This window comes from Tupaia chinensis, unplaced genomic scaffold (assembly GCF_000334495.1).
Source record: "Tupaia chinensis unplaced genomic scaffold, TupChi_1.0 Scaffold000153_1, whole genome shotgun sequence".
NCBI classification, from domain to species: Eukaryota; Metazoa; Chordata; class Mammalia; order Scandentia; family Tupaiidae; genus Tupaia; species Tupaia belangeri.
Genome location: NW_006159624.1, coordinates 2,701,266 through 2,710,790, shown reverse-complemented (window position 1 = coordinate 2,710,790; position 9,525 = coordinate 2,701,266).

Below are 9,525 nucleotides of genomic sequence, written 5' to 3'. Positions count from 1 at the left end.
TTAATAAAATGAGAGATTATCACGGGGAGTTGTGGAATAACCAGGTGAGCCCTTTAAAAGATGGTTTAGAGGGCCAGTAGGTAGAATGGAGGTAAAGGCATCTAAATCTCATATGGTCAACTGTGCAGTTCAAGTTCTGGACCCAGTGCCTTGAAAAACACTGTGGGAGCATGTGCATTAAGTGTCCAAAATCTTGAGGAAGGAAAAGGGATTGGGCATGGCAATAACCTTCCAAGGGGGTGATTTCCTTCTATCTCTGGCAAGTGAATGAGCCCTAGAGCAAACAAACAAGCAAATAAAAAAAAAAAAAAGAGGGTCTAGAGTTCAAAGACTTGAAGCAGCAGATTTCTCTGTCGCTGATTTTGAAAAGCAGGCTGTCATGAGTTCTACAGTTGTAAGAAAATGAATTCTGCCAACAACCTCACCAGCCTAACAACCTCACCTGCTTACAAGAGGACTCTAAGTTTCAGATGAGACCACAGCCTCAGCAGATCGACTTTGAGCTAGTGAGACCCTGAGCAAAAGACTCAGCTGAGGCCTGCTCACACTCTGGACCTATAGGATCGGTGAAATGCTGATGTATATTGTTTTAAGCTACTTGGTTTGCAGTAATTTGTTATAGTAATAGATAAAAATTATTTTTGGTGCCTGCAATTGAGGTGCTGCTAAGGAATGAATACCTAAACTGCAGGAATATCATTAGTATGAGCAGTTGGGTAAAGGCTAGAATAATTTTGAAGATTGTGATGGGGAATGTGGAAATGCTCTTGAATAGACTGTTTACAGTACTATTTATTATAGGAATGTCGTTGGTGAGGGTTCAGAAAAGTGAGGAATGTGTTATTGAAGACCAGAAGACGGGGCTAGCAGGTGGCATAGTGGTTAAGGCTCTGGACTGTCACGTAGTCAACTGTGGTTCAAGTCCTGGAGCCTGTGGCTTGAAACTCATCCTGGGTACATATGCATGCATGCTCAAAATCCTGAGAGGAGAATGGAAAAGAAGAGATTCCCGTGTGGTCATCCTTCCCAGGGGGGTGATTTCTTTCTGCCTCTCTATCTCTTTTCTCTTTCTGTCTCTATGCTGGGCACATGAGCCTTATAGCAAAAAATATCTCTCTCAAAAAAAAAAAAAAAACTGGAAGAAATGCAACACTTACATAGTGGTAGAAGATATAATGTAGTTACATGGAGAACAAAATTAACATTGAAATTGGTTATATAGCCAATTGGATTTCTCAGTAGTGTTGAGGCTGCTACCTGGTTCCGTCTTCTTTTCTGGAAAGATACAGAGAGACAGAAAGTGAGAAGTCACCCCCCAGGGGTTATGGCCATGCCGTAATCCCTTCTCCTCCACTTTCCTCTTGGGATCTTGGGCATGCACCACATGTGCCTGGCATGAGTTTAAGCCACTGGATCTGGGACTTGAACCGTGGTCAAATACATAGGAGTCCAGCAACATAGCCATTATGCTAATTGCTGGCCTCCCGGTTTCTTCTTGGTGTTTATAGTATAAAGTGAGAGGCAAAGGAGAAATTGAGAGTATGATGGTTAAAAGACTCTAGAACAAGATAATTTTGAAAATTCTCAGACTCTTCAGATGGCAAAGATAGCATAAACCATAAACAGTGGCTAACTATGTAGCATAAGGTAATGACCAATGATGCTGGATGGTGGCACAGTGGTAAAATACAGCACTGTGCAGCAGACCCATGCAGGAAGGTGCCAGTTCCAGTGTGGAGACTTCTCTTGAGTATGCTGGGTATGCTTGAGATCATGCTCATGGCTGTATAAATTGTTGTGTTAAGACCCTGTTGAAAGTGCTCTCTCTGTCACCTCTCTCATTCATGAATAAATATATAATCTTTTAAAAAGAAAAATAAAAGGAAAAGGCCATTTCACTGAGATGGTGTGCCTCAGAGTTAACCTCAATCAAATCAGAGATGGCTCCTAAGTAAATCAAGTGTATTGGGCCTCAGCCATCTCAGCAGGAGCCAATCACTGAGAAGGGATTATCTCTAGAAAGATTTATGTGTTTGGCTTTTATTTCATGGAGTGAACAACAAATGGAAACCTAGTGAAATGTATGCAAGATTCTCATCATTTTGGAGAAAATTATTTCAGCAGAAGCATTCAAACTTGGATTAAAGAGGAAGAAATATGAAATGAAAGGAGACAGAGCCTCAAGATTTCACCAGTAGAAATTTAGATGAGTAGAACTACTTTTCTGAAAATGCACCCTTTCATAGAAAAGGATTATACTGGGTTGTCAGAAAAGTTAATGACGCATTTTTGCATAGAAAAATACATCATGACTTTCCCAACAACCCACTAATACACTCGGCAGACACTAGAGCCCCAGATCACCACTATATTATACCTGGGAGCTACTTGCTCACCTGCATTTGATTTAGATGGTAAGATTTGGGGCTTTAAACTGATGCTGAGTAGAATGACTGTCAGGAATCTTTGGAAGGGGTGAATGAATTGTGAAAGTATGAAGAAAGTGATTCATTGGGGTAAAGAGTGGGATATTTGTTGGCAAAATTCTAAGATTATAAGTCATTAAGATTTCCATTATCTGGTGCAAAATCTCTGCCGAATGCTCAGTCTTTAATGTGGTTGAGTCCTGTGAATATGATGGATGCTAATCTCTTTATTAGGTTACAGTATATAGTAAACTCTAGGGATTTTTACAGATATAATGAAAGTTTCCAATCCTTAGGTTTTAAGTTCATTTGAAGGAATATGATCCTGGATAAGCATGATTTAATCAGATGATCCCTTAGAAGAGGGTCTAGGGGTCAGAGAGATTTTTCCAGTTGTCTTTAAAAGTAAGCTATCATGTTATAACAGGACTGCTGGACTGTGCCTCAGCCTGTGCGAGGCAGCCTCAGCTGAAAGGTAGTAAGGGAAAGTGAACCTTAGTCTAACATATTCAAAGAACTGAATTTCACTAACATCCATGGGAGTGTGGAAGAGGACCTTGAGATCCCTGACAGCATGCAGCATGGATAGCACCTCCACCCTATAAGACCCAATCAGCTGTACCTGGACCCCTGATTCATGGAAATTGTGAAATAATAAATGTGTGCTGTTTTAAGTCACCTCATTTACATAATTACACAGAAATAGACAACTTATTTTATATCAGCCAGGGCTCCGCTAGAGAAGAAGAATCAATAGGATATGGATGTCTGGAATTTGTAGGGCAGGTAGATAGAAAGGGAAAAATCACAAATCCTTTCTCAAATATATATATTTGAAAAAGTTTTCTACCATGTGGTGGCTTACCTTTTTATCTCTTGGAACCATGATCTTGTTTTCTTTAAGGTTAGTGGTTGTCAGATCCTATTTATGATATTTTTGCATCATCTAATATGATAAAGTTAGTCACTTGAGTTTCCTTTAGAAAGCTTTATCAGTTTTACCTTTCACATTTAGCTCCATCTATAGTTAAATTTTTTGTGTGTTTTCTGATGTAGTGGCAATATTGATTGTTTTCCCAATGACTATCCAATTTGTCTTGTACCATTTACTAAGAAGAATGTACTTTTTATGTTACACTGCAGTGAATACTTGTCATAAATTATTTCTTGGCTATGTGTGTATGTATCTGTTTCTTGAATCTCTACGTTCTTTGTGTCTATGGATTTATGTTCACATCAGTATCACAGTGTCTTAATAACTATAGCTTGAAATATAAATTAGTAAGTGTTAGTGTATATCTCCAAATTTGTTTTATTTATGGTTGCCTCAGCCATCATTTGGCCCTTTGATTTTCATGTAATTTTAGAATTTGTCAATCTCAACAAAATAATTTCTAGATTTTGATTGATTTTACATTAAATCTCAAGATCAACTTAAGGATACTTCTTTTCTATTCTGCTCTTCAAATTTTTGGCATGCATGAACACCTGATGGGCAGGTTTTTCAAGCTGCTGGGTCCAAGACTAGAACTTCATAGTCAACTATGTGGGATCCAGTCACTTTATTTATTTTAGAGAGTTTTTGTTTTATTTTGTTTTGTTTTGCCAGAGAGACAGAGAGCAAAAAAAATCACTCCACCCCCAAACCACCCCCAAGAGGATGACTATGTTGTAATCCCTTTTCCATTCCCCTGTCAGGATTTTGGGCATGCATATACACCCATCCCCAATGTAAGTTTCAAGCCTCTGGGTCTGAGACTTGAACCACAGTCAGCCATGTGGAGTTCAGCGATGTAACTATTCTATCATCTGCTGGTCCCAAGGGATCCAGTCACTTTAAGTACCAATTCACCTGTTTCTTATTTGCTTAGCATATTTGTGTTTTGTTTATTTTTCCTTGATAGGCTATTTAACATTTGATAATATATGTGTATGCACACACAAACACACACACACAAAATATATGTGTGTGTATACATATGTATATGTATGTATATATATAATATAATATATGTATGTCTTATTTTCAAGCTTCTATCTATATTTTTACTTCTATTGTTTTACATTGTTTACTTTGATTCTGCTTGTATCTTTATTAATCCCTCTCTTTTCTTTGGTTCATACACTGCTTTACTTCTATATTTGTATGTTTAATTTATTAAAAATTGTTTATTTAGTAATAAAAGTGTTTCCTATTATAATTGTTTTAACATGTATTTATATATTCATTTCAATTATTTTTTGATACTTTTCAAATTTGTTTTTCCTTGGATACTTTGTTTTTATAGTTTTAATTTTCCTTTTCCCTAGTTTGAGCTTGAGTTTAATTTTCAGAGGGATAACTATCATATTTAACATTTATCCCTTTCTTACCACCATCTTATGGAGACAATTTTAATTTTACTGTTGAATCTTACAATCTTTTAAGGTAGTATACCCTTCTGTTTATTGGATATTCTTAAATTCTCTCATAGTTTTATAATTTCCAGTAATGGAAATTATGTTTTTACTTCCAATGAGATTATTCTTATTATTAAGCCTATTCCATGTATAGTAAAATTTGTTAGAAAAAAATACCCTGTCCTAGGTAATTTTCTGGTCACTTCTTTGTTAATGCTTTATGTTTTCCATGACAGAGAGAGAGAGAGAGAAAGAGAGGTAGAGAGAGATAAACAGATAGACAAACCCTCCAACAAGGTCTTGATACCATGATCCACTCCAGCCTCCATATAGCTCCAGATCAAGGGTAAGCATATGCCTGGCACACTCAAGGAGGTCTTCAGACTTGAACTGGTAACCTTCTCATGTGAGATTGCATTATATTTTATTGCTGCACTGCTCTTTGCCTCTTAAGCAAGACTAGACTTCATAAACTGCTTTATTTTTCTGAATTAATGATACCATACCTTTAATCGTACTGTCTCTGGCACCGTTTTTTTTTTTGTCTTCAGATATAGTCTCCAAAATAGCAGGTAGTTTTTTTCTTATTGCCTAGATATTAAGTGAAACAGAGAAACTCTACCAGGTAGATCTGCTCTGTGTAAAATGGACTATTTTTCTTTGTTCTTTTTCATTTTGTAGTGTATATGTGCCATATATACACTATTTTTAAAATTTTAAAATCTCATTTATAGTCACTGAAACTGTACATAGAGAGACTTGTATTGTTATGAGAGTGAACCAAAGTCTGGTGAAGGTGGGATACCCAAAGTATCCTGTTAATTATCACATTCTAATTATGCTATTTACCCCAGCAACTTGTCTCATGCCACACCTTTATATCATTTCAAAATCTATTTCTTTGATCAATTTCCAATAGTTGCAATGAAAATCAACTTATCAAAAAGAAATGATAGGAAACTAACATTCGCCAAGTTCATAACTCAGCTGTTTTTGTTCGTCTTTATTTATTTATTTTGTTGTTATTACTACACCACTGTACTTAATATTAAATCCTCTCCTGGGCTCACAGCTGGTATTGCAAACACTGCTAATTGGACAGACTGAAGTGTGAAACTAAATATGTATGTTGTCACTTTACTCAACAGTTTCTGGAAAATGTATTGCAGGTAAATCAGCAGGCGTTAGCAAAGCTTTCAAGAAAGTATACATGAGCATATTAAGACTCATGATGGATATGTTACCCTGCTGAAGCAAAGCAAGCATCTGACTTTTGTAACCATTACAGAAGCAGCATAGATTTGTCATGCTGAAAATAAATGGGACATTTCCTTTATGCAATTTTGAATGTTTTGATTGATTTTGGGGATAAGAGCCCACTCAATTCCTTCCCATCTTTTTTCTCCTTCAACATTTTGTTCTCGCCTCTTTGACCTTAGAGGAACACCAAGTTTCTATCAAATGATTTCAAAATATAATTTTAAATGCCTTCTATTGTATTGATTATACAGGAAAGACTCATTAGATGTGAGTTTAATGACCAAATAAATAAACAAATAGCTGTATTCTATTCATTTTGTTTTGCATTCTGGAGTCTTGATGAGATAGCAGCATTGGTAATTAGGCAATTAGGTGTTTAAAAGACATGGTAAAATAAAAAAAGAGAGATACTTTCCCAGGGTGACCCAATGTATTATCTGCTTATGTAATTAGATATTTTTCAAAATTTTTATTACCATTTTTTCATTTCCTACTGAAGACTTCACTTTTTCTTTCTTTCTTTCTTTTTTTTCTGGAGAGGCTTTTGCTATAGGGTGCATGTGCTCACCAGAAAAACAGAGACAGAGATAGAAAGCGAGAAATAACCCCCCAGGGGGGATAGCCACACCACAATCTCTTCCCCTCCATTCTCCTCTCGGGATTTTGGGCATGCACGCACACATGCCTGGCGTCAGTTTAAGCCACTGGGTCTGGGACTCGAACCGCAGTTGACATGGGAGTTCAGTGACATAGCCATTACGCTAACTTCTGGTCTCTTTACTGATGAACTTTTAACATAAATAGACACTAATAACAGTACTGGTTTCCTTCTTGTGATATCCTTGATTTATTTTCTATTCTTTTCTGTCCTCTGCATACCATAAGAATAAGTTTTATAAAAGGCATATTCAGAGTCTCTTGACTGCTGGCTTCTTTGGTTTTGGTCAGTAATATGAATTGATAAAAGATTAGAAGGTAGGAAAAATGAGAGACTGGATCTCTATTTCCCTTGCTCTCTCTTTGCTGGAACACAGTTTGGCCTGTGACTGTATTTACCTACCTGACTCTGTCTTTGTGCTAGCTTCTGCTCTCCTCAGACTCTGAAACACTTCCCATTGCCCAATAGGGATAACTAGCAGTTTCATGAAATGACCTGTTTCTGAGATCTTTATCATTCCTTGTTATTTCCTTAACCCTATCCATACATCTGTAAATTTTTTCATTATACTCTCTTCAATCGAACTTCTGAATGTAAAATATTTTTTGACAGAATTCTGACAATTATTGGTAGCATCTTTTCTCTCTTTCAACATTTTGTTCTCTCCTCTTTGACTTCAGAGGAACACCAAGTACCAAACAAATGATTTCAAAATATAATTTTAAATTTCTTTTATTGTGTTGATTATACAGGAAGAACTCATTAGATGTGTGTGTAATGCGTTGGACACACACAAAAACAAACCTTCAAAATGGGACTCTGGGCTTTGCCATAAAATATATAGTGAATGGATAAATGTGTAATCTTCTTGCTTCTGGTAGTCAATGCCACGTAGTGGCATGACTATTTTAAATAATCACCGCTAGTGGCATTGGACGGTGAACCCATGGAGGGTAAGCCTTTGGCAGGATGGTGGAAAAGTGGAACTTAAGAGTTTGTGCTGCATATGCTAACTTTTGCACAAAGAAAAGAATAACGTCTGAATGTCAAAATGGGTGGAAGGTGCTGGCTACTCTTCATTTGTACCTTTGGACATCTTATTTGGCCATCTGTCCCCTGTGCTTTAGAAGGCTGACTTCTACACCCTGGATATCGTTGCTATCTGGTTTGTATTTGTGTTTAGCCAATAGGGGAAACTCAAGAGTTTAAGAGGAGAGAAAAAAGTTGAGTTTTAATTCCTCCATTCTTTCCCTGTTGGACTATATAGCTTTAGCAAAGGTTGCATAACTCTGTAGCCAGAGCTCATCTCTGCATCCCCCTTCCATGGTCGTTTCTCACTTAGGGATTTCCAACCCATCCCTCTCCTTTTATCTTCAGGCCAATGAATGGCAGAAGCTCTCACTGTTGAACATCTCTGAGTGCTACACAATCCCTTGTTAGGTCCATTAACCCTGATTTATCTCTATAAATTTCCTTTCATTGAACTCTCTTTAATTACACTCCTTGATGTACTGTTTCCTGCCAGGACCCTGAATAAGACAAAGTACCCAAACTACAAGATGGAAACATTGGATTTTATTGTCTTTGAAGCTTGTAATCTATATTGTATTAAGAGACAAGGAACCTGAAGGAATGTACTGCTCTCACCTGTGAATAATCTTTCTGTGCTTTCGTTTTATTTTCTGTTAGCAATGGGCTCCTATTAAGTGATCTGGACATCTACATTTATGCTGGCCAGTGAGGGTCAGCTAGTATAGTGGACTTTTTGTCTTTTTGGAGACAACAGACAAGCTATTATACTATGAGACATCAGTCTTCAAAGTCGTAAATGGGGTGGCCATGTCATTTTGTAAAAATACCGACATACTCTGAGAAAGTAGGGAATATGCTAAGAAATAAGAGATAATGAAGACAGATATGTCTTAGGTCAAGACACTGATTGATTAGTGGTGAAGAAATTCTTGATACTGGGATAGGTGGGATTTTCTGAACTCTTGTTCTCGTTCCTGTGAGATACTTTTGAAGTTGTAAGAAAGAGGACAGGCTGTGGGGGCTGGCAATGGTGTGGTGGGTGGGGATACTGGTCTCCCACTTGGCTGACTGTGGTTCAAGTCCTGAACCTGGTGGCTTGCTTTCTCTCTCTCTCTCTGTTCCTCTCTGGTCAAAAGAAAATAAATGAATAAGTAAAGTTAAATAAAATAATTCTTAAAAATTATTTAAAAAATTTAAAAGCATAAAGAAAGCAGATAGGCTGTGAAACAGTCAAGAAAGATCTCTTTTTGTGATATATGAGGATCGCAATGACTCAGGGAGAGATCTACTGTGAGACACCAGCATTCGCTAACGTGAGAAGAGCCAATAGTATATCAGTGGCAGGAAGGACCTGTTGTGACACTCACAGCATTTGTACGACCAAAAGGAACAACTGGCAAAGGTATAAATCAGGCTTTCAAAGAGCTGTCAGAAAGAGAAAGTCCTCAGTGAGTTGGGCTCTAGTGTCTATAATACCAATTGAAAAATAAATACAAATAGTACTATGATTGCTAACCCTTTCTAATGTTGCTTGGGCTACTGTTATAAATACTGAACTGTTTGTTTTGTAACTACAGCATGTCAGATTTTTATTAATGCTAACAAATTTTTTTGGGGGGGGAGTTTTTTTTTTTTTTTTTGCTATAGGGCGGCATGCTCTCGCCAGACAGACAAAGAGAGAGACAGCGAGAAATCACCCCCCAGAGAGGATGGCCACGCCGCCATCCCTTTTCCTCCATTCTCCTCTCG